This window comes from Sylvia atricapilla, chromosome 9, assembly GCF_009819655.1.
Source record: "Sylvia atricapilla isolate bSylAtr1 chromosome 9, bSylAtr1.pri, whole genome shotgun sequence".
In the NCBI taxonomy this organism is placed as follows: Eukaryota; Metazoa; Chordata; class Aves; order Passeriformes; family Sylviidae; genus Sylvia; species Sylvia atricapilla.
In genome coordinates this window covers 18,469,532-18,496,399 of record NC_089148.1, presented here as the reverse complement: position 1 = coordinate 18,496,399, position 26,868 = coordinate 18,469,532, and the positions used below count along the sequence as shown (strand labels likewise).

Below are 26,868 nucleotides of genomic sequence, written 5' to 3'. Positions count from 1 at the left end.
TATTTTGTAAGAGTTCACAAAACCAATGGAATTAAGCAGCACAATTTGGCGATGTTTGGTATTCCTTGCCTCCTCCAAATATTTGGTACATTAGATCTCAATTTTCACTGATAATGTTGAATAAATTGAAGGCATATCTAAATCAGCCAGGGCCTTTCCTCATCATTACTGAGAAGAGAAACCAGATTTCTGATCCCTGAGCACACAGCAGGGGCAAAGGCCATAAAAGCCATTGCTGATGCGAAACTATTTTTTCTGAAGTCTCAAATGTAATCTTGATTTCTTCATACTCAAATGAAGTTTTGCCAACAGTGACATCAGGATGTTACCTGCACACTGTACCTGGGTGTGTTTTCTAGTTCTGTGCCTGTGACTCTTCATAAGCTATCTCAAAGAAAATACTTCTCTTGCATCCTCTTCTTCATTTCTGCAATAAGATTGCATTAATTTATTGAAAAGACAAAAGTATAATTGGCCATATCTGTTCCTCAAAGTTAGCATAGGATAGTAATTGAATAGGCACAAAAGACATGTTAGAAATGGTTCATGGGTAAATAACTGATTCCTATAGTTTCTTAGAAATGTGAAATCCAGGTTGCAATTGCTCTCCTTCAGTTTAAAGTTTATTCTCCCTCTGGATGATAAGGGAGGAATATTTTTTCCAATTCATTGTCTGTTTGAAGGGGGAGCTAAATGGTTTATATCTTGATCCTTTAACATGCAAGTATTAATAACACAATCAATACTAATACTTACCATTTATAGAGTGGTTTTTCATCCACAAATTTTAGGGTTATACAGTTAGAAGTAACAGGCTTCTGAAAGTTTCAGTGGTGTTGGAGAGCAGGATTTCCATGGCAGCTGGGATTTCAAGGAAGAAGGGAAGAGAAGGGCTGGGCTGCAGGACAGAAGAGAATGTTTGAAAATGACAGAGAGAAGAAAATGAAGCCAGGAGGACTGGAACACATACATGTGCAAGAGAGAGGAGAACAGATAAAATAATTATGGAAGAATTGTAGAATTTGCCTCATGCAACAGGATAATACAGTATTTTATGAAAGATAATAGGAGATGGTAACCTATCTCATTTGGAGACAAAAAGTGTTGCTTTAATTAGGAGAAACTGGTTTTGTTACAATCTTGGCAATACACACAATGTCCAGGTTCATCCCTGCCTCTGTGTGCTCCATGTGTGCTCTGTCTTTTCCCTGATAACTCTGAGTGGAGTAATTTACAGACTTCTGGTCCAGACGCAGTCTTTTAATATATGTTTGTACAGCTGCATCACAATGGGGGCCTAATTTTGAATGGGGTCTCTGTTTTCTACCGTAATTGAAATAATTAATCATAGTCACTCAATAATGTCATCACTGTCACTTCTTGGACATAAAAAAACAATGAGATCATAAGGAAATGTAAATTATGTTACTATTATCTATTATAATAAAAAAATCACAATCCATAATCTGAATCAAAACTCACCATATCTATGTAAAGTATAATTCTAGTAGTATTTTTTTTTCTTTTTCTTTTTTTTTTTTGCTATAACAAGCAGTTGTAGGAAAGGATTTGCTAAAATTTGGAGGATTATCCTACCCCAGGCTGTGTTTCTCCACAGGCAGGGCTCCTTTCCTTGATGGGAGTTTGGAGTCCACAGCACAGACAGGGCAGGCCCCTTTAAATCTCTGTTTTATCTGGTTGCCTCGACAACCCCTGTAAACATCAGTGGAACAATGTGTGGTCTTCAAAAAGCTGGGGACCCTGAGGAAAACAAGGTCATCTGAGGACAGACAGATCCAGTGTAGCCTTACCTGTATGAGCAGACATAGATTTTTTCACAGACTTGTTTTGCACATCCTCTTATAGTCTGTTTTAATTTGTGATATATGGAAAAAATAAACATTTTCTCCAGCAAGTTTTTTTTCTTGTTACCTATATTGCTTTCTGTTGTGACACAAATACATACTGATTAACTATTTATATGTAATGAAAGAAGAATATGAGAAAAAATAGTTTGACTATACAAAAGTGACAACTCCACTTACCTTTTTTTGATATGACTTTTTTGATAATATGATTTCTTTTTCATTTTGTGGTGATAGCTTTAGAAAGATGAAAAGCCTATTAGAAAGCAATTAAAAGTACTAGTGAATTTCAAATAATGGTGAAAAAGTGACCATATGCATTATGTGTTGCCATTAAACATGATAAATAGTGGTTAATCACTTGTTAGCTGATAAATATTTCAAAGCTTTTTCTTACTGATATGAAACAGCAGGTTCTATCTTACACAGATTTCTAAAGAATTTTTTAAAAGAAATCCCCAAAAATCCCCAAACCAAGAAAACAATCTGGCAGTTCTATGTCCTTGATAATTCAGAACTCTTTTTTTTTTCCTCAGCTAATGTTTTAAAATGTCTCCTCTTTTGGCAATGTTTCAATACAACAAGTTGCTCCAGCAAATTATTATTATTACTGCTGCATATTATTGTTAAAAGTAGAAATATAAAGTTATTACATTACGTCTTTTCCAGACTTAAAGTATTATATTATTCTATATATCCCTCCTGCTGTCTATAAAATAATTGCTGTCCATGGTAATATATAGGCAGGTGAACTTGGTCATAGATGAAAAACTAATTAACTTTGAACTCCATTTTATATCTCTAATGTTTAAGGTGAAAATCAAAATTTAGCTTGTGTTAACATGATAGCTCTATAAATTATACTTGATATAACAACAATCCTCTTAAACTTCAGCTATAAAAACTTATATAATTTCATATGTAAAATCTTTGAGTTTGTGATTAAATGACGAAAAAAGTCTGAAGCAGTAGCTTTATTAGACTAACTGGATCTCAAAAATCAATATTAAGTTATTTAGAACTTTTGGTTGAATCCTGTGAAAGTCATGCTTGCCTTCATTTTTCTGAGAGAGGAAAAGGAATATAAAACAGTTCTTCTTTATGTAATCCAAATTCACACAATCTAAAATCCTACACGGTCTTCAAAATTACAGGGAAGTAATCATAAAATATAACTGAGTCAAAATGGGGTAAAATGCAGAATAATTAAATTGAATGATGATTTTAATCCACTGTTACTGTTGCTGGATCTTTGAATGGTAAAGTCTTATCAAATGTTCATGGAGCTGCTGAGTCCACTACACTTTTGATAAAATGTGACATGTTCTTTCTCTTCTACTCACTGTATTGTAGCAGACTTTTAGTCTGACATAGGAGCAGGATGAGACTTGGATTGTAGCAAACCCATAATCTGCCACTGTCTGCTCTGGATCACTGATGGCAAAATTTTTATTTTACACAGAAGCACCATGCTTTAAAGATATGAAGGTTAATATCAGGCTATCTGTTGTACATTTGCATCCTCTTCGTTATCTTTAAGAGGGATAAAACAGGTTTGGAGACATGAGTTATTTTTTGCAGAGAAATTTGCATTTTCTCAGTGAGATCAGCTCATAGTGTGCTTCCACAAGTCCTCACTCCGCACATTTCAGTTTATTTTATAATCTTTGTTAATAGTTCCTGTTGGCGAGTGCTACACAATAGAGACAATTTTTCAGTCTCTAAATGTCACAGAACCAGAGCAAATAGATATTATTCAGTCTGTAGAAAATGTTACCTATGTCAAGATATTCTTAGTTGTCCTGCAAGTTAACCCCTACTTTGCTTACCTTTTCTAGAACCAGAAATTCCTGTTGTAAATAGCAAGCAATATTTGATCGAAATGGCAAACAAAACTCCATTGCTGAACAGGGAAGTTCCTTCTACACTCTGAATTAAATTTCATATGCCTATCCAGATAAATATTGGTTAAGTTAATATGAGATATGCTGTACAAAAGTTCCTTGGGAAAGATGACACAAAAGCAGAAGTCCCACAATCTCAACTACAGAATTCCAAATTATATTAAATAAAAAACTGAATTCCAGGTTCTTCTAAATCCTATTGTGTCAGGGCACTGAAGGCACTACTATGTGTTAAAGGTGCTGAGAAGCCTCAACTGTCACTTCCCCACCAGCATGGGCTGAGGAGCTCTATTTAAGGTCAGCCCCGAGTTCACAGTTCTTGCTGCAGTTACACTGGAGGAGTGCTGATCACCTGTACAGCCTCAGGCAGCTCCTCGGCTCCGATTCACTCCTGGTTTGTCATGGATCTGCCTGGTAACTGCTGGGCCTTATCCTTGTCTATTGACTGATTTCCTGGCCTGATCTTGGACCTGCCTTCTCACTGTGATAGTGCCTTAGGGTATGATTCTTGCTTGGGTTTGTCCATTTTGGATCTGCTTTGTTTAGGGCTGGGGCTGCTCTCCTGGATTGTGAGAGCTCTCTTAGCTCATGCTCTCTTCGCAAGGAGCCCTGCTTTTGCTGCCTCCTGATGCGTTGCATCTTTATAACATAAATCTAATTTGCAGAAGACTGAGACTGCTGCACATATCCAGACTCAGTGAGTACTTTCTGTCAGTGTCTTCTTATGTTGTGTATTTCTTGTATGCAGGGCTGACCCATCTCAGTAGTTTCTGATCCTGAAATACTTAGTGCCATGGGGCACAAACTCAGATTTAGTAGGATTTATTACATGTTGCTAATGAGGCTACTGTAAATCTAGACTTAACTATTCCAATAAATGCACATGGCTAGATAGTCTTTACCCCCACCACAGCAGTTTCTATTTTATCTCTGCAGAAGCATCTTGCCACTTTTATTAATCTGTGACATTCTGGCTTGAGTGGGCAAGAAGCAACGTGTGTTCCCTCTGCTGCTACCTTGCCTGGCTAAAGTGCACTCCAGGAAAAAGAATTGCATTGTAGAGGCACCTGAGCATCTGACATCATGTATGACTACTTAAGCCCTGATGGATCAGAATTTAGTACATGTAGTTAGACATCTTTGCATTTTGAAGCCCTCTGTATCCTGGAGTACTGGTATTAAGAAGATTTTTCTTCTGTTTAATGAGATTTCTTTGTCTCATTGCCCTAGAGAAGTCAGTATGTATTCTAAAGTCATCCTGTTGGGGTGCTTCAGACACCAACCTAGTAATGAAATGTTTGTGAATGTGAAGATATTTCATCCCTTCTTCAGTGTTTCACATGATACAAAAACCTCTATCATCTCCTTGTAAAGAAGGCTAAGTGTTCTACTTTAAAAAATCTAGAAGGACTCTATAGTCCAGTTTTCACAAAAAAAGTGTTTGCAAAATTAACTTACAGTTGTGTAAAAGAAATATGCTTTTCCCAGCAAGCTAAAAATAGTTACCCACACATTTGGAAACTGCCTTGAGGTACAATGGTAATCCAAACAATGAGGTTCTCATCTAACCTAGAGGTATTTTTGATAAATTTGTGTGTGGAAATATTAAGGAACTGAAATATTTCAATGTTTTAATAGTGCATACTAATTTAATGCAAACTTCATATTAATAGTCTGCATACAGTTTTATTCTATTTAAGCAAAAATCAACTCTTCAATAGTCCTTTACATATGAAAAGTATTGTGTTTCTGTGACATGAAGTTTTCTGTAGTTTAGCTACTGTAATGACCTTGTGTCTAGAACAAATAATTTGGAAATTAATTTACTTGATATCTCTACTATAGGAATGCTCTGCAGAACAGGGATTCTGAAGGTACTGTATGAAAATCCTACTTCATATTAAGAAATATTGAAAGGCATACATTAATACATATTAAATATGCCAAATCTCATCCCATTCTGACATCTATCTATAGAGCACGTCAGTGGACCTGGTGGACTTGGGCACTTCCTTCAGCCAGTGGCTCCAGAGGTCATATTTCAAGCGGTTTAGAAAGTGTGAAGTAAATTAGGTAAATGTTGATAATACATTTTTCTCAACTTTGTGTGTATTTCAGATCTCTATCTCCTGTGTGACTTTTGACAATATACTCATCTGATAGGCACAAATTCATTACCTGATGTGACATTGAACCAGTGGCCTTGGAATACATTTGAATCTGTGTCCATTGCTTTAATAGAAATGCATCATTTTTACCTCATAGAAATGCTAGGAGAGTAACTCTTTTATACGGTATTGCCAAGTGAATAAAAGTTTTGTTTAGGATGTGTAGTACCCCATCCAAACAAATTCTAGCATCTTATGTAAAATTATTTCTTTTCCTCCCAGGCAAAATTTAAATTAAAAAGTCTCAAGGAGACCATCATAATAAAAATAAATACACACTTTTCTGTCAATTGAATCAATATCTTCAAAAGATGTAGAGCTTCTTTAAGCTGCAAAGTTTAGACACCAATTATCTATCTTAAAAATGGTTATGGTGATAGTAATATAACACCCAATAGTTGTCACATTAAAATACATCGAAGTAATGAGGCAATCACTTCAGACTTATTTCAACAAACCTGTATGGATGAATATCCACTTACACTTGGCAAGGTATGGATCGAAAGGATACTGAGAACTTTTACACTGTGAAAGGACATGCACAGGGAAAAAGCACAACTTTGCTGGGGTGGAAGTCTCATGCCCACTTTTCTCATATTTGACCATATTGCCTAAAATAATGATTTCATTACTATGTCCAACTGCAAAGGAGGGGCGGCTCACACTCCTCTTTCTACTTGGGCCTGCATGTCAGCAATAGTGTAAGCATTTAGTAGCATTGTATGAACTTGCCCCAGTTTGTGAATATTTACAAAAATTGGTTTTATTTCCTGGATGACCATAGTAAGAGTTGACCAACAGATGTAAGTTTCCACTTTCTTTCAACTTACGCCTCATTTGATCTTACAGCCTTCATACAGTAGCATAGTTTTTTTTTTGTTTTTTTTTTTTTTTTTTTTTATTTTTGGCTGCTCAACAAAAGGAAATGTTTCTCCAAACTGCTGAAATTCTGGGACTTCCTTTCTTAAACAGAGGCAGACAGCAGATGGAGACTTGAAGATATTTGAAGAAGAATCTCCAAGCTTTGATTACTAAACAGATACCAATGTTCCTAAATGTTATTTTGTCTGGTTTAAAATAGAAGTGTTCCTATCTTAAAGCTGTTCAAAATCATGCCTGAAGCAAAGGAACCTCATTAAGCTTGAGGATAATTGCCTGTAGTCTGTAGATAGCCTTGGTGTTATGGTATCTGCTTACATCAGTACTCAGTTTCACCCAGGGCATGTTTGGAGTGATGAGGACTATAAAAAGTTATTGTATATGAAATGCTACATTATGTCAATATCATACTGCTACAGCTTGTAAATTCACATTGATCCATATAATAAAAGATGTTTACAGCACTAATGAACTCAATCAAGTGCATGTTTGCTGATAGATAAAAAAGTAACAGGCCATCTTGCTGGGCATTTGATTTCTAGGAGATAATCCCAGACAGTACTCTGAAGATTAGAGAGAGAGAGGAGATAAGAAGCTGTGACAGGCTGGCAATATCTGCCTGAAACACCATCCCCTGTTAGCAGGTGTTGGTGCTGCTGGGAAGCTGTTGCATGGATTTTGCTACCACACTGAGCAGATGGCTTACAAAAGAAATGGGTGTTGCTTTTTGAAGCAAAAATTATGTATGGACTGAGTTGTATTGTAGCAAGAATCCTAAGGGAATATAATGCATAGGGATGAAAGTTGAGCTGAACCTTGTTTCTTCATTGGTAATGTTTTCTAGGCTGACACTAGGAAATGGATGGTTTATGACAGCATAGATTATGTTTGGACATGGCTTTATAGCAAGTGGGAATATGCAGCTGTTTAGAAAAGTGTAATTATCTACTTAGTAAATATATTTTGAGTGTTGTGCAAACAGAAGAAAACACACTATTTTATAGCTATTAGCTAATAGGAATAGCTATTATTCCAATTATAAATCTATATGCTGTTTCTATTTCAAAGCTGTTGAGCTTCATGATTGTCACATTTAATGCTTTGAAGCTCTTTTTGGCATTTGCCAGTACTAACAGTTGCACAAGGATAGAGCCTTCCCTCGGGAAGTTTCCTCTGTTTCAACAGCAGAGGTAAAATGCAACTTCAAGTTTTCTGGACCACATCAAACTGTGCCTCCTACTGCAGCTCTGTAAGCTTGCAGTTCAGTGAGCAGGAGAAACTGGTCTGCATTTCCAAGTCTATTTTGTGACTTTGTTCAAATATCAGTGCTCTTTAGAGAACTTAATTATCCTCTTTGTAATCTGAGGACATTTTATTTACTGACTTGGAGATGGATTACATATACATAGTTATTCAGGGAATATAGGGAATACAGGAAGGGAGAAATGGGAACTGTGTTCAAATAAATCATCAATCTTTGTCTCAAAGATAGAACTGATCTGATTGCCCTCACCATTCTTCAACTGTAACAATTAAAATTCATAAAGGAATCCAGAAAAATAGGAAAAACCTAAGAAAATTCTTAGAAATATGTAGATTTCTGAGAAAGCACTTTCTTCCTGATCTCTGGTTTTCTATCTTTCCTGTTTGTTCATTTGTGAAATTCATAAGATAATCTTCATGCCATAGAAAAGGTATTTTTTTTACTATTTCTATTTACAATAATTATCTAGGCACATCTGTTCTCAAGTGCATCAATATTCAATATTTAAACTAGCTTAATATTAAAAATATAACTCTATTTAATGCTCCTAATTAAGCATCTGTGTATTTAATGCCCCACTTTGGTTCCTTACTATGCTTTGTTAGCTCTAATGTTTCAACATGGATGTAGCAAATACCATTTACTCTCAGAGTGATTCAGAATGCAGATCGCATTATAAAACCTAAATCTGATCTGCTTCTGGGAAACAACTAAAAGCACGTTCAGGAAGGGATTAATGCCTCCTGCCTCCCAGGAATGGAGAGGAGAAAAAGTGTTTCTGCTGGGAGGCTCTGGCCTTTGCTGGGAGGATGTGTCACAGTGCTTTCCCAGCTGAGAACAGCAGCCCTTGGTACCAGCCCTCTGAAAAGAGGAAGAACTAGCTATACCTAGGAAGGGGAGGCTTTTCCTAAATTCTCCCAAGAGCCGAGCAGGCCACAACTCTATTCCCAAACTTTTGGTTTGCCTGCGAATTATAAAGCAACAGCTGGGTGCAACCTCTCATCACAAACTCCTGCTTGTGGTTTGCTGTTCTTCCTAATATATAATGTACTTTGCTCAGCAGAGGTGTGCACATCGCTCCGGTGGAGAGGCTTGGAATGTGGACACACTGCTAAAACAAAGCAGGCAGGGTCTGCTAAAGGCCCAACCCAAGCTTTGACCCAGAGATAACGTGCAATCCATGTCAGCCTTGTCAATGGTTTCATCTGCAGTCAGTGGCAGCATTCCAAATGACTAAAGGAAAGAGAATCAAACCTTTCCTCAGGAGCATCCTGGAGCACAGCTTTGGCACAGCTGAGAGAAGAATGACATGTTTCCATTGCTTTAGCATGGGTTTTCTATCACTGAAATTTAGACCTGTTACTACAAACAGTTACCTACACAAACAAGCATGGGAGCTTCTATCAGATTACATGATTGTGGCCAGAAATTGTAACTCTACTGTTTTCTTTTACAAGCTCAACAAAGGTTTTAGTGGGAAATAAATAATAATTTCTGCATATCATTAAAACCACAACATAATCTGTCATCCAACCCAATGAAAAATACCATGTCTGTGAAAAATAAATTCTTCAACTTTACAGGCTACAAATTGATACCACACATGAGAAAACAGTCTGATATCGCTCTAGGATTTCCTAAAGGGTTTTTCATGTGGTTTTTTGTCCTTTACAATCATTTTAGCATTTGCAAGAAGCCCACAATCTGTTCCTATTAAAGTATCAGCTTACCTCAAAACATGTTAAAATACAGCAAAAAAACTTAATGCTGATCAAGTGGCAATGAAATTTTCATTTTCATTTAACATTGTCAAGTTTGTTTCATTTCTTTCTGTTCAAGAAATAGAAAACTTGGAACTAAGCCTACTGAATATATTTATTTCTAACTGCCTCAAAAAGGTTAGGTTAAAAACTTAAAAAGTTGATGACATTCTCATGGAAGGCCTTATTTTAGCCAAGAGATTGTGCAGAAAAGAATTGATGGAATTGATTTTAAAGGTATGTCGTAGTGAGGAACGTGTGATGTAAGACTGTAATAGTATGAACGAAGTAAGATAATTAATTAATAAACCAGAAGAAATCAATAAAGGATTACAGCTAGTCCTATGGCAAACATAATGCAGCTGAAATCAAATGCCATGGTGACGTCCACTGCTTGTGAATTGGACTCCTAACCTTGATAAACACGGTGGGTACTACGTAATCTACTGAGATAAATTGCCTAAATTTGAGTTGAGGTCTTATTATTTATTCTTTAAGTAATCTCTTTTGTGAAACTTTTTAATCTTCTGATAAATTCCTAAGAAATTTTATTTGACAAGCTTTTCTGTATTTTTTTCAATCTTTATGCATTTATGATTAGGTCAGTACCTTTATGTGAGGCTGCAAAGTATTTCAGGAAAAGCCCGAAATGGCTGTTCCAGAGTGGCAAACAGCGGTTGTGCACACAGGAAGAAAACATTTGGCTACGGCTCCAAAGGGGAAGAGGAAAAAAAAACCCACTAGAGCCGCGGGCAGGGGGCACGGATCCGTGGATCGGGCAGGCGCGGGGCTGTGTGCAGGGAGCCGCGGGCAGCTCCGGGCCCAGGGGCGCCTCCACCCGCCCCGGCCCCGCGGGCGCTCGGGGACGCTCCCCGCGCCTCACGGCGGGGCGCGCTCGGGGCTCCTCGGCCGGAGAGCGCTCCGCTGGGTTCCTAAGGCGCTTCCCGGCAGCCGGGGCCGGCCCCTGGTCCTGCGGCTCCGAGCGGCCGAAGGGAGAGGGCCGCAGCCGGCCCTGAGGGCGGCCCAGGCCGCCACGCTCCTCCCGGCGGCCGCGGGCCACCCCGGGCGCTGCCCGCGTGGCCGCCGGGTCCGCTCCCGTCCTCGGGCAGCGAGACAGCGCGGGCCGCTCCACCGCGAGCGGGGGGGGGGGCACCGGCGGACCGGCAGCGCTGCCCCCGCCCGCGGCACCGCCCGCTCCGCTCCGCGGACGCCGCCCGCCGCCCCTCGGGCGCAATCCTCGCACGTACCTGTGTGGGAGGGCCCGCGCTCCCCGCCCCGGCCGCCCGCCCGCTGGCGGTGCCCCCTCGCAGGGAATGGTTTGTCCCGGCTCCCCGCCGTAACCTCCCGCTCCTCCTCCCGCCCGTGCCCGGCGCGGATGCTGCCGCCCGGGATCGCCCCGCCCGGGATCGCCCCGCCCGGGATCGCGCTGCCCGTGAGGCGCAGCACGCGCCGCCCGCGAGCACCGGAGCGCTCCTGGACCGCCCGCCCGCGCCCCGGCAGGTGAGGTCAGGGTGAGGGGCCGGCGGGGCGCGACGCCTCCTCCTCCTCCTCCTCCTGCGGCGGCGGGACACAGGCTGCCACCCTCGGGGACAGGCAGCTGAGCGGCGGCCCGCCGTGATTCAGCATCGCCGGCGGGGAGGGGAAGCCGTGTCCGGCCGGGGGGCTGCGGGGGTGCTGGGCCACCGGGGGCTGCCGGAGCGCGATCTGTCGCCGGCTCGGGGGCGATGCTGCGGGGCGGGAGCCGGGGAAGTGCCGGCAGCCCCGCCGCTTGTCCGGTGCCCCGGGGCGCACGGAGCAGCGCTGTCCGCCCGGGGCCGCGGGCAGGTGCGCCGGGAGCGCGGGCAGCCGCCCCTCGGGAAGTTTCCTCAATGCAGCGGGCAGCCCTCGCGCAGGGAGGGAGGATGACTGCGCGTGTCGCAGTGTGAGGAATAGGGAACCAGGAGGCATTTCAGGATTAAAGGTATTAATTTTCTCTCCTCGCCCCCCTCCCCCCAGTTTTTGCATGCGGAGCCCATCGCCTGTGCGGGTCGTATCGCATGTACGGCCAGGTCTCTTCAGAGCCAGTTAAGGTTAAAATGGGATCGTCTTTTGGCAGTGGTACCCACTGGAGGCTGAAATGTAGAACAAGTTAAATCTCTGGAGATGCAAGTCAAATATCTTCCTGTGCTTTCTGTGCTTAGCTGGAAGCTCATAATCTGTGGGATCTTTTTGAATTTCTGCTGCTGAAACCACAGATAATTGTAGGCAAAAGGGAAAAGCAATTGATGCTGGAATTTGAACATACTGCTGAACTCTGTGAAACTGACTTAAGGTCTCAGTATTGATCGTTTTTGTGCTTTTCTTATGTATTTGTCGTGTCAGTACCAAAATTAGATTTTATTCCTTCTTAAACCCCCTCTAAACCAACCAAACACACACAGCCCAGCCACCCCTCGTTCAATATACTTTTCTGTCTAAATCCCTCATTAATTAACCTAGTGTTAGTACCTATCTAAATAATATTCAGAGAAATCCTGCTGATTCTTTGCTCATATGAATGATTAGAATTACTTTTCTCTGTGGGAATTGGTTGTTCCCCAAATACTGCAGAGTGTCTCGAAATACACAGTGACTTGGCATCTATAGAAGCTTTTATCCCTGTTTTAAGTGCTGTGATGGGGATTTTAGTAAAAAAAAGGACATGTGCCAATGATAGTTCAAACAAACAAACAAAAAATTAGAGAAGCAGGTATTATGTCAGGAGTTTTCCTATGTGGTGAGTAAATATAATGTCTGTGATGACATATAGAGCTATTACTTCTGAAGCAAGATTCTCTGCAGAAAAATGTTACAAAGCTTCAGAAAACTACATGAACTATTTAATACAGAATATGTGGCTTCTTTATAATGGCAAAATATTTTTTTTACCTGCAGGTATTGGCCATATTATGCAAGAAAGTCTAGAAAAATAGTTATCAATTTTTTTTCCTTAGAAAAATGCCCCTATTCTAGATTTCTGATGATTTGGATACATTCCACATATTTCCAAAGGGATCTGCCCAGCACTTTGGGAGTGTTAGAAGAGGCCAGGAGATCAAGGCTGTCAGCAGTTATTAGGTAATTATTCCAGTAATCTAACAGTCATTTTAGTAATCTGAGGCTCAGGTTTGCAATAAAAATAAAATTTGTTCCCGTGTTCTTCCAAAGCAGATAGTAGTAAATTGGCAGCATAGATTTAGTTGTGGACAAGTCTGAAGAACGGAGAGATTAATTGATGAAGAAGCAGTTAGACACAAACCGTCTTGCAGGTTTTCGTACAGTTAGGATTTTTCTCTAAGATGTTTCTAATGCTGTATGTTGCTAACGAAAGCCATAAATAGAATTTTGAAGATGAAATGTGGCAGATTGATGCTGACTGCTGAATGTGCTCGCTCTGAATTGTCAACATCAAGAATGACTGAAGTATGATTTCTTGATTTGGAATCTCCATCCATGGATATTTATTATAAATTTTAAAAGTCTCTGTAGGATACATATTGCAAATTTCTTGAATATCTACATTTTCTAATATTCTGTGCTTTTCCTCCTTTTTTTCCTTGCCTCTATTTTAATGTGTTAAGGATTATTTTTGCATTTACTAGATACTTGCAGATGTCTCATACTAATTGAGAACACCTTAATCTAAGTATGTAAATCCTTAGGAAACAAGAAATTGAAATGAAATGTTAATGTCTGAGATAGAGAAATGGATAATATCTTCCAAACTACCCTGCATCTACTTTTGCAAAGCCCCTGTCTTAAAAAATACACATGACAGCATGTTGCAAGCTAATTTTTTGATATGAATTACTAATGTCTTTTAAATTTTGTGCTATGATTTTATCAGTGTAAAGATATCTTGTAGAAACCAACAATGCTAATTTCTCACTTCTATATGTTTCCCCAAATCTTCAGAAAATTCCAAGTATTATTACTGCCTGGAAGTGTTGTGGCTTTTGGGGCAATCCTCAGTCATGAAGACACTGAATTTTTTTGATAGGCCTTGTATCAGTCCCTGATGAAAAAGATGAATGCTTGCCAGTCTTTTTCTTTTTGATGAGGTATTTCCATCATCCATAGTCTACACAGTGACTCTACAATGATCTGAGTGGGAAAGGAATAGTTTGGATTTCCGTTAAGGAAGGAGTTCATTTGGTATGGAAAGGTGTGTACAAACTGTCAAAGCTACAAATTTCACTGCAAGTAGCACAGCACTCATATTGAAGCATATTATCTGGATTTTGTTTTTTCCCTTGTGAACTTCAGAATACTTAGCCCTCGATTAATTTTTATTTTCTACATACCTAGAAGTTAATTGAGGCCATTTGAATCCTACCATGGAAGTCAAATGGCCCTTATTAAGCACAAGGAGCTCTTTAGAGCTCCATTAATGCTTACCTAAAGTCCTGCCAGAATGATACTTTGCAGCTACTCCTTTTGCAGACATTATGAGCTTCCTGGAAAGTTTACCAGAACTAGTGAACCATTTAAACATTAATATTTAAAATACTAATGTATTTTTAAATTTAGAATGGAATTTGTTGGTCTACTAAACTGATGGGTAAAAGAATCATTTGCAGTTGAATGGATATGTGAGGGAAAACGTGACATTTTAAGGAGTCAGCCTTCAAACCTGGTGGGCATTAAACCAAATGTTCCTGTTCCAGGGTTGCAAGCCCTGGGAGCCAGAATCTTTTATGCCAGGAGATTTGATAGTGCCCCAGTCTACTGAATCCTCTTGCTTGTGGCAGTGAAGGCAAGAACCTCCAGGTTCTGTAGGGGTTAAAGTAATAGCTTTTTGCCAGGAGCATTTCCTAGTTTACCTCCTTGCCTTCTCTCTGAAGGGTTCATACAGCTGTACAATATAGTTTCATGATTCTACCACATTAATTTATACTAATTTACCAACATTTTTGAATTGCATATATCAGGAAAAAAGCTCTAATGTATTAGAATAAATTTTTGGCTTTGTGTTTTGACAGGTTAAGTTAAACAGACATAAAGGTTTTTGCTTCAATATCATCTTTAATCAGAATACAGGATCTCCAAAATGAAGACCACTCTATACAATTGTACTATTTGTTTTCCTAGTGTTAAAAATTTAAGTTAAGATAATTGAAAATCTTAAAATATAGATCCACATTTTTTCAAAGGTAATATTAAAAAATATAATCACATGAGGTTTTATGAACATTACATTCTGGGGACAGAAGAACAATACAGCTTTACAGAGAGCCCAAATTAACAATAATAATGAAAGACAAAAGAAAATGTTCTTGTTTAGGGATCACTTTTCACTTTCTGGAGTGGAGTGAGTGTCATGCCACTTCCCACTTATGCTTGTATTTGGTTTTGGAAGGATTCCAAATCGAAGTTTAATATGCACTGCTGTCCAAGTGCACCTTAGATGGCTACTTTACTGTTAATTGATAGAAGAACCGACTGCCTAAAAGGATGGAAGTGCTTTACACTTCAGTTCAGGAGCCCTTTGTGGCCAGCAGTAGTAACAAAGTACTAACAGTCACTCTTCAGAAGAAAGAAATGAAGACTAAATCCACTTTTCATATATAATAAATATATATTGCAGAAAGAGTTGAGTAGGGTGTGGGTTTCACAGTTAGGCACAGGGATGTGTTGACATGTTTATTTCCATCCTTGCTTAGTAGCAAAATGCTAAATATATTCTTCTTTGGTTACATTAAAGTATGTTTCCTTTCAACTTTGTCCTTGGGTTGACATGTGTTTGTTTTATTTTTAGCACTTGAAAACCAGCGCCGTTATATCCCTATAGGGTGCAGTGGAAGCACTAGTGTATAGCATGAGAAAATGAAATCAGATGCTTAATTGTTGCAGGTGAAGAGGCAAAGGTCTTGATACTGATTATGACCACAAAGCAAGTGGACTGACAGGACAGAATATTGTGAGATTTGATGGGGAAATCACTCTTATCTGCTTGCTCAGAATGAACTTTTCTTGAAAAATATAGAATAGAGCTATGTGATAGAAGACTGTATTGCTATGCTGGCAAGGAGGCTGGGGAAGAATGGGAAATTGAGAGGGGACACAGCTGAGACAGCAGATCCCAACCCACCAAGGGGGTATCCCATAGCATATGACATCATGCTTGGCAGATAAAGAGGGGTGAAGAAGGAGGAAGAGGGGGATGTTTTGAGTGATGTCTTTTGTCTTCCCGAAGAACTGTTTGTTATTCATGATGGAGCTGCGGTTTCCTGGGGATGGTTGAAGGGCTGCCTAACCATAGGAATTAGTTCATGAATTCCTTGTTTACTTTTCCTGTGCATGCAGTTCTTGCTTTCCCTATAAAACTCTCTTTTTCTCAACCCATAACTTTTCTTTCTTTAATCCTGATTCTCTCACCCATCCTGGGAGATTGAGGTGGTGGGGAAGGAAGCGTGAATGGTGGTGTAGTGCTTAGTTGCCAACTCAGCTTAGACAGTGACAGATATTGCTCCAGAGCAGCATCCACAAGTGCAGATCTAGAAGACAAGTAAGGGAACAATACAGAGTTAGATATGAAAGTCTGGACACCAGTTGAGAAATTATGCAGTTAATGACCCCGAGCAGTCAATTAAGAAAGCCTATATATTACTTTGTTCTGTTGCCTCTAGGTATGAAGAGAAAATGAAAGGACATTGTGGCCTTTTTGCCAAAAGCAACACTCAGGAATACAAACACATACCAAAGAACCAAGTCTTTGATATTTTATGAGAAAATGAAATAAAATTTATTAGAAATGAAAATAAAAAAGAAGATATATATTCTTGCGAACGTGTGTTTGGGAAGGTCTGACACAGATAGTCAACACACCATTTAGTTTCATTGATAAATAAAAACTCAGTCATAGGGTATGTATACATAATATGGTTCCAGTTGGTTGAGGACAATAGATTAATGGTACAGTTGAAGCTGAGTCTCTGCGACAGATGGATGTAGGGCACCTGGAACCAAGACAGTATGAGGGACCATGGGGAAAAGTCATTTGTGGGAAGAGACTTCAGGATAGATGTCCAGATTTCACTCCCTGTTCTGTTCTTCCACATGAAATTGCATCTCAGTTGTTTGCACTAAGTTTCCTCCTATAATTTCCTACTGTTTTGAAGTTTTTGAAGTAATTTCTTCAATTTTGGAAGCTGTACCTGGCCAGTCATTGCTAAAGTAGAGGCCTTAATCCTTCTTATGAATGAGCAAGCAAGAGAGACATTCTCTTGTTGTTGAGAGTGACAACTCTTGTTCTCTTGTTCTCTTGTTGTTCGGAGAGAACTTCTGCTCCTATCATTTGCAAGCTAAGAGGGTAGGAAGTAAGGGGAAATGTCTTTTATATACACTGTAGCCTTTGCACATAATACTTCATTGGATACCTTGGGATGCTACCTAGAACAGAGGCTAGAGGGTGTTAAAGGAATAACACCTTTGAATAACATTGATTAATGTCAAAAGTAGGTATTTATTAAAAAAGACCTTCAAAGGATACACCTTGGGCAGTACAGGAGCCCGGCCAAGGCTACACCCAAGGTGGAGGATAGTCACGAGTTTTCACACTTTTATAGGTTTTGGTCCATTTACATATTGGGGTTGATTGTGCAATTGCAGCTTCAGGTTATGAAGTCCCATCATCCCAGTTTGCTCTCTTCAGCTCTGTTGTTTATACTTTTGGGGCCTGAAGCTGCAAAGGTGTCCTTGGTTCTCAGGCTGGAAAAGGATTGTTTTGTCTAACTGAACTGAGGAGACCTTGCTAATGCTTCATATGAAGTTCAGAGTTATATACTAATGCAGTACAGAATCTGGATAGTATGAAAGCTAAAACTTAAAGCAACACATCCTTGTAGGATAGGTATGGCAGTAGTGGTGCAGTCATTCTTGTCTGGCACATCTGATGGGCCTGACTCTTATAAAACTAATGCAGAAGAAGGGAGTGCACTTGGTATCTCCAGTTTTCTTTCATGGTTGTTATTTTTTGGTGGCTTTTGTTTATTTTTTTTCTTTTCTGTGGGGGAAGAGTAATCCGCTTGAACAAAGGAACTTTCCAAACCTTTTATTGTCAGATATCCTTTGTGGTCCACAGTCCAATAAAATGTACTGAGCTGTCAAATCAGAGCAATCTTTTCTCAATGTAAAAGAATAATGTGACAAAGAAAAGCCATCTTTTGAAATGATGTCTGAAAACAATTTATTATTGGTATAAATTGACATTGTAAAAGGAAACACACTCATTTGAGGAATATGAATGGTTTCAGAATACTACAGCTATTCCAGTAAACCATGTGCCTTTTCCTCTTTCCATTATTACACATAATATTTCATTTAGTTTAATCTTAATCTATAAGATTGTAATGCATTTGATTTCAAAGCTCAGATCTCATTAGTCCAAGCCTGGAGTAGAATGAGAATCTTTTTTCTTATTGCAAATTATTAACTTCTTTAGCCCTCTTCTATACTAGTGTCTTGTGTTATTGTGATCTTGACCTCTTAATTCAATGCTTGGAGAAACCATTGTCCTGGTTACAGTAGCTCATATCCCTGTTATATCTCTTTCCAGTCACTGAGTCATTTTCTGTTTTTAGATTTTACTTCTTGTTAGCTTATTGTTATGACTAAATCCTGCTTTCTTCCCACGATTCTTGTCACTAAGTAAAGTGGGAAATAATGCCTTCTTTTCTTACAGCATGTATTGTGCCTTTGTCTTGCCACTCAAAACACAGGGGGAAAATACCTAGAAAGGGTTAAGAAAGAGGTCTAAAAAGTGCTTGAGATAGGCTAAATGGGAAGGAGCTGCTGCTGCAGCTGGTCTTTCCCTGGTGTATTACTGCCTGAAACTGTATCAGCTATCAATTATTGATAGAAAAACTTGTTTCCAGAGGGCTGACCCTTCAGACAGTTTCAGCAATGCAACACTAACAGTAAGTGATTTCATTTTGCTACTTCTACTGCAGAATTATATTAAATCTGTTTCTATATCAGTGGGAGGTCCTGGTATGACTGTGTATTCTGCAGTATGTAATTTTGTCAGCTAAATCCATGATAAACAAATGTTCTGCACTCTAAGTAATGGTGTGCAGAAGAATTTGGTATATCACCCTGCCACATGCTGCCGCAAAGGTTTTGTTTGTGATTTTTTGTTTGTCTGTTTTTCACTATGACCCCTCTACTGCAGACTATGTTAATTGAAATCCACTGCATTCAGTCTGAATGCTCATGCATTCTGTCCTCCACATATATTTAGAAATGAGTTCTTGTTCCATTTCTTTATTTTTTATGCTTTTTCTCATCTGTCCTTGAACTTGCAGTTTATCTTTCCTTATAGCAGAGAGCTAGATTCGGTAGCATCTACTGAATGCAGTAAATTGGGAACCATCAGTTGGACAAAATGTACTTGTGGAGTGCAGCATGAAGCATTTTCTGTGGCAATATATCTATATATCACCTGCACAGTAATCCCTGTGTTCTAAACATGTGAATCCTGCATGAGCTGTGAAATATGAAGTCCTGCCTCCAGACAACAAAGCAATTCTGAAAGTGATACTTGAAGCTTGTAATCTTTGTCAAGAAAGAGAGAAATTTGGAGGCAAATCAGTAAGTTTGAATTGTAATTTCTGATGTAAAATGAAAGTATGGTTTAAATGGACTCTAGTTTTGACATGGATGAGACCAGATTCTTAATTATAATTCTGACCTGTGTCATCAGCAGACCTGTCCTGGAACTGAAACATCAAAAGTCAATAGAAATATCTATATTTACCTCACTAGGTTACTGAGAAAATCCTTTATGGTTGATTTAATTTATATCACAGAGTTGAGAAAAATTATGTGATTTTTGTATGCATCTTTAGAATGACAAAACTGGGAAATTTCCTGAAGAAAGCTTTTTCTTCTCTTGAGCAACCAAAGGAGCTAAAGAAATTAGGAAGAAGTTTTGTGTTTGTGAAGTAATATTCAGAGTCTTGCATCAATAGCCAACTATGAATGCCAGTTTATTCTCCTTTTTTCTATTTGGTATGTCAGTTGCCATCTCCTCCATTCTCATTTGTATTGACACTTTGCATGAAACTTTTTCTGAAAGACTTATTGTTTTATTTATTAGGTATGTTATAACTTTTCCATACATATGGATTTAAAAATGCCTTTGACTTAGTTTGGTGCTTCTCCCTTTTTCCTTATGTGTGGTTATAAGGCAAATATGCTGATGTTGCCTCAAGTTTGCCTGCTTTTCACTGTTTGCATTTTGTTCTCACGCAGCTTCAAGTAAACTATGTATGTTTTTAGAAAACAATCTCATGTTTACATTCTTCTCCTTTGGGAGGAGAAAGATGATTGATGGTGATGTTCACCAACGAGGTCAAAGAGGTGGCTACCTGTGTAGCCAATCTTGGCCTGTCTGTAAATTTGTATATATATGGAGTCAGAAAAATAAAGTAGAGGCTTTTCCTGCTTGACCTCCAGCTGCCTGTTTCGTCCTTTCGTGCTCCTAACAGCAGCCGCACGTGTGACCCTCCGTCACATGCTATTCTCTGGCTACAAATATTCTTTTATAGTGTGAAGGGCATGATACATCTGAGAGAGTCAGAACCACAAAAGAATGAATTTCATAATTTTCTGCCTAGGATAATATGATAAAAAATGCTTAGGGCAGTTATCTCCTCAGATTTTGGAATTTTTTTAAACTACATTGAAAGCTCTGGTGCTATTGTCACTATGGGCTCTGCAGCTCAGAGATGCTGTGTGATTACTCAATAAATAAGCTATTGAATACTACAGGGTTACCTCAGTAATGCTCTACTTATTTTTCAGAAAGTATGTTATCCTGATCCTATGAGTTCAGGCAAATCCCAGAAAATTACTTTTTGTAGGTTATTCTTCATGTTTTAAGTAAAAAAGCTAGTGCATATAAAGTTTGTGCAATTTACTTTTCTCTCTTATTTGGGTATTTAAAGTATTCAATTTAGGATCAATATTTAAGACATTATTTTTCTAGGCTTTGTGACTACATGCTGTGTTTTTCTACAGGTGAGCAGTATTTGCACAAAATATTCCTATAGTAGGATAATGGAGTCTCATCTCACTACTGATGAGGACAGCGACTCTATTTAGATCCCTGCAATGGATAAAATAGTGTGACACAGAGGGTTTGGAGCCAATCCAGCCTTTTAAGGGAATTTCTATGAATCAGGTCAATTCATTTAAAGAAGATTCTGAGGGCTCACATCCTTTTGAAACTGCTTGATGTTCTCCTGTTTTCATGTGCAAAAATATTTTCAAATCAGTGATACCCCACTGAGCCCCAAGTACTAAGCTGTGGGGAGGAAAGCATGGTTTTGTGAAATGTTTTGTAGCTGCTGGGGTTTCTGGTTCATTTATTCGCTGTTTGCAAACTCTTACTTGCACAGTGCTGGCTGCAGTAGTCTCAGCGATATTGTAGGCCAACTGTGATTATTTCTGACTGTCACTTGTTCTTTACAGAGCAGAAGTATGAGTCATTAAAATATTAGAGGTCTACCAACACTCATACAAGCACACAAGTATTACCAGTGGAGCTGAGCAAATGGTTTCATAGTTTTTAATGTCAGGATAATGTGATAAAGAATTCGTTGATCATGTAAGAGCACCTTTCTTGTACTTTCATGGTTAAGATGCCTTTGAATAAATGCTTCTTGTGATTGCAAGAAACTTTTTTTTTTGGTGATTTATTCAAGACCTGATTATTGTCTTAACATTTGCACATCAGGTGCTGAAACTACAGGCTTCTGTCTGCCAATTTAAATTTCAGACTACTGTGGGAGTGTCACCCTTGTTGTTAAACTAGAAAACAATGTTATGTGGCAGCATGTGAATTAGGATGATGTAATCTTCAATCAGAGTTGTCGTGGGCCATGTGTGAGGATTGCAGCCCATGTCTAGTGATGCTGAAATGAATCTGTGAATCGCAGGCTTGTAAAATATGAAATGAAACGAGGCAGACCAACACAGGGCCGAGGTGTGGCTCCTGTGATACACAGAACTCTGTAGAAATAAATTTAACCATACTTGTGTTCTTGTGTTCCTGAGCTTCAGATTGTTTTCACACTAAGCCAGTTCTGCCAGCTTGAAGCAAGGGAGGAAGAATTTGATGTGTGAGGGGGAATGGTCTAAAGATATCTTTTTCTCTTTTTTTTTCTTCTCCAAGATTCTTAGCAAATCTCTCCCCAGGGTCTATTTATAATATAATGAATCACTGCAAACATATCAGCTTCATTAAAGGATTAGTGCTTTTAATGCTAAGACAGCTCTGCTGATATATGTAAAATGTTAAATTGTCCTATCTTGGAGATCCCTAAGGCCTCTAGCTCATACTAGAGAAATAAGTCTTTTGAGAAGTGAATGGTAGAAAAAGAAAGGAGTAGTACAATTCCAGCAGTGATTAGTGTGTGGTGTACACAATTTAAAGCCCCCTGTGATAGCTGTTGGTGTGTGTTGACATGCCATAATGAAGAGCATGGATGGTGCACTGTGAAGTCAAAAGCAAAGCAGAGATGCTCCCACAGGTACCACAACTCAAATTACACTTCTAACTCTCTCTTGTTTACCTTTCCCTGTACCAAACCCACAATGTTAATGTCACACCTCAATATTACTATAACACAGAATAATTATGAAACATTGTCGTTTCTGTTTGGTTTATCACAGTCCATGGCTGTCTCACCACAGAGTGTTGGCCCTTAGCCTGTGTCAGTCAATCAGTGAGTGTGGCTTTGGTGTGCACCCAGTCCTCAAGACAAAGCAAACAAATGTCCTTGTTCTGTTTGGTTCAAGGGAATGCTTCATTTGAGGTGGTGGGGGTCCAGCCCTCCTGTGGGCATGGGTATCCAGCCACTCAGCTGTTGCCTCAGAGCTGATGTGGCTCAGGCTCTAATAGTGTGTGTGTTTCTGGGCTGCATATGCCTACAGCACACCAATGCTGTTTGAAGTGAAGGTGGAATGCTTGTTTATAATATATTTATAAAAAGCCATTTAATATATATATACAAAATAGTAAAAAAATGGTTGTGTATAATGGGTCTATAATAGCGATTGGCTTCTGTTCAGCAGTCTTCAATGGGACTTACTGATAGGAATACTTTATGTTCCAGAGTTAGTGAAATGTCCTGGTGTCAGATTTATGGTGTTATTGACACTTAGTGAAGTGGTGAACAGTAGTACAAGATCTCTGCTGGTACATTGTCTCTGCTTTTCGCTGGCAGAGAGTAGAATGTGAAAGCTGATTTTTTTAGCAGCAAGTGACAGAGATATGTCTTTTCTGAAATTTTGATTTTACTGTATAAAAGCATTGTTGCACTTGCTTGTTTGAGCTATTTTGTCAATATTTTTCCTTGCAATTATGAATGTTAAACAATGTTTATTTAAAGTTCACAGCATTTTATTTTTGAGTTATTGATTTCTAAGTCATGCAGATTCTTTTCTCTTGCCTTGTCAATTAATATAATTTCTATGTTTTACTAAACAAGTAAAAGATTCAAACCTTGATCTTTTACTGTACTTTTCTAATTCCGTCTCACTTTCTTTGATGGTCCTTGTTCAATACTCAAAGCATAACTATGAAACTCTATAGTACTCAATTTCCTAGCAGTCTGAAATATGTTATCACATTAGAAAGGGCTTTTGAAGGGTGAAAATAAGCTAACAGATAGTCACATTGTATGCTCTGCTATGAAAGTCACTATGGAGGTCATTTTTTAAACAGAAAATCAATCTTCAGATTTGAAAGATTTGACATTGATTTAAATTTGGTCAGTGATTTGATGTTTCATTTTGGAAAGTGGATGAATGAAAAAAGAAGCAATATTGCTTCAAGACAACAGTGAAAATAAAATATTGCTTCTATGCTCGGTTGTGATCTCTGCATTTTGTGAGTAGGAAGTGATTAAACTGTGATGTAAAGCTACCACCATTTTAACAGCTTCTAATCCACTTCCTGTTTTCTGCATCAGGGACTCTACACGGATCATCTCATAGATGTTTTGTGATATTAAACAATGATAAATTTCAATCCAAAACTGTGAAGTGCAAAGTCAGGAGAAGACCAAAGTAAAATCTGCTATGAACTAACACAGCAAAGCTCCCGGGGCTGTGTGCCACTGCGTGTTGCTGAGCCTTGGAGCTGGCACTGAAGGGTCATCTCCTGGCAGGGCTCCAGCCATTTAAGATAACACACTATGGATTGGCTTGGTCCTTTGGTTTGGTGGCTTAGGGGAATGTTAGAAGCTTTAGAAATGCTGGCCATTCAGATAAACCAGCTCAGAGAGTTGTTTTATAGAACTACATGATTCCAGAAAAGTTGTGTTGTATTGTAATGTTGGTTTGTATTCCTTAGTAGCTTGTATCTGTCCATTTAGGAAAGCAAACACCTGACAACTTTGTACATTCTCTTTATCTGAAAGAACTGCTGTATAAACATCTCATCTCTTTGATGGTGGGAATGAAGGATGTTTAAATTAATGGACTTCAGAAAATTTTGAACCAAACCCTAATTACATGCAATTTTAAGCCAGCTGACAGCCTTTTAAAAACAAGCTTATCACTTTGACATATCAAGCCTGAAAATGAAGATTACTTTTTGCATGTAGAATTTCTCTGTAACAGTGAGATCTTGCCATCAAATTGTTTTTTGAACCTGTAACAATAAAACTCCTATGCTTGTTTGTAGCAGGAGCACTTCAACATACATTCTATTAGGCCATATACTAAAAAAACCACGAAAGGGTATAAGGCTTTTAGTTCTGCAGTTTTATGACTGAAAATTGTTATTATCTTGATGATCATGGTACTGAAAGAGGCATTTTTCTCTATTATAATTTCTTATTCTCATTTTGAATCTGCATTTTATATCTTAATTCCAGATTGACAGTAGATTATAGATTTGCATAACTGTGATAAGTAGCATACCTCTCACTAAGGTGTGTCCAGACTTCCGCACTCTAAGGGTAATTGACTTAAATGTTAGATTGAAAAAAACCCAGAACTCAGATGTTTGATAGGTCAGTGCTCTGAAGACTATGTTGACACACACCTTTTTCCCGTTTCTGTGAAATTTTTGTTAATTTAATTTTCCAGCTAAGTGAAGATGGGGATTGCAGCACGGTGATGTTGTCCTTCCATCCTTGTGGTCACCTGCCCTGTTTTGTGGCTGTGTCTCCAGTGTGTCTCCATTTCACTGTGAAAGCTCCTTATGTCAGGAGCTTTGTGGGTTTCCTTCCAGCTCCTCTGCATTTCCAGACACTTGTGACTGCACGCAGTAAATTGCACTAATGGGCTCAGAGGAAAGCAGTCTGCTAGTTTGAAAATCTCTTCTAAAATATTCCACTGTGGATGAGTAAGTACTTATCTGTACTCAAAGAATTCAGGAAATTACCCTGACAACTCATTTTTCACCTAGGCCTGTAGGATGTTAGCTCTCTTTGAAAGGTCTTGTCACATGTACCATGGCTGAAGATCTGAAGTCTTGTTTTCTGTTCATGTATGTAAAGTTATAACCCTTGGAGCTTTTCAATCTGGGCACCAGTAGTGCCACAATTGCTTAGAAGGGAGGAAGTTCTCATTACAAACAGTACACTGAGTGACGTGTGGAGCATGGAGTATTTTGTAGCAGGTGATTCTACATTCTGAGCGATTGAATATATCAGGTTAAATAATTTTAGATGTGCATATGCAATCTAGTCTGTTTTTCTTAAGGTGCACAGTTGCGGTTTCTTAGTTACTGGTATAATCCAAACTAGGCTGAAAAATCTCATTGACTCGAGTTGTTGGGAAGAGAATCTCAAATTGCACTACCTTATTTTCAGTTTGAATTTGACTCTCCCTGCTCATTTTCGATCTGATTAATTAAACCTTTTTCTGGGATGCTTATTGTTTGGAGAAAAATAAAAGGGGTGGGGGGGGGGGGTCTAATGACAGACTGTTAATATTTAGACATTAAAAACTTTCCAGATGAATCAAGACATGAAGTGAAGGTTCATGAAAGGCAGAGGTCACTTATGAGTAGTCTGGAGAAAAAAACCCAAGGAAATTAGAGAGGAATTTGTTAAAAAAATACCTACATATAATCTATGCCAGAAGAATATTTTCCAGTCAATTTACTAACTTATTATGATACACTTAATTTGTGTAACAGCATAAAATACTATTCATTTTTAAATTTCTAGAATATATTGCAGCTTGTCAAAGAATCATTCTATTAACTATGAAACCACTTCTTCCTACTGTCCCCTGCTCTTTACTGAGGCACTCTCATATCTTGCTCAGACTGTTCCTTTAAATAGACTTGAGCATCTGCTATGTTCTCTGTCTGTGTGCAACATTTACCTCTCCAGAAAGAGTATCCTGCCTCTCCTGCCCTGGAGGAAAAAAGATCCTTCTTTCTTTCTTTTTTTTTTTCTTTTTTTTTTTTTTTTTGTCTTCTGGGCCTTTCTAGGACAGGATTGTTTGCAATGTATCTCTCCCACTGTCACTCTCACACCTTTGCCAGGCAGCTGTAAAGATAACATCTCATCTTTTTTTTTTCCCTGTAGAGCACTTTTAGTCAAAGTGCTTGTTTATATAAGAATGTGCTAACCTGATGAAGATGCATCAGTTTCTTCTTCACAAGTTTTTTCTCCATTTATATGTTAACCATTTTTGTTCAGTAACCCTTGAATCTGTATGGTTGAGCAACAAACCCTCACCAATTTATGTGTATCAGGATTTTCCAGGAGGGAAATAGTATTTGCAGCAGGAACTGCAATCTTTTTCTGCCCAAGTATGAATTTAGAATTCAGCTGAATTGCTGCAAGAGTCCCAGTTTGAAGGTAGAATGCTTTCTTTTATATTATTCATCTCTTGGAAACAAGACTCTCAGGTAGGTAGATTACTAGTGAATATGCCTCTGCATTATTGTAGCTCAATGTGCCCTACAGGTTATGCTTATTTTATAAGCAAAAGTTTGTCACAGGTATAAGAAATGACTCAGAATTCGATATAATCATA

General features: G+C 38.8%; 1 protein-coding gene across 2 annotated transcripts in view; it reads left to right on the top strand.

The window, feature by feature from the left end:
- The first annotated feature begins 11,236 nt into the window (after positions 1-11,236).
- Positions 11,237-26,868, top strand: part of TTLL7 (tubulin tyrosine ligase like 7) — a 63,160-nt gene continuing 47,528 nt past the window's right edge. The window contains exon 1 of one of the 2 annotated variants that reach the window (XM_066325120.1): positions 11,237-11,340. The gene's annotated coding sequence lies outside the window, so the exon portion shown is untranslated. Of the gene's footprint in view, positions 11,341-12,806; positions 12,937-26,868 lie in introns of those variants that run through there. The other variant, XM_066325121.1, reaches the window with a different exon arrangement.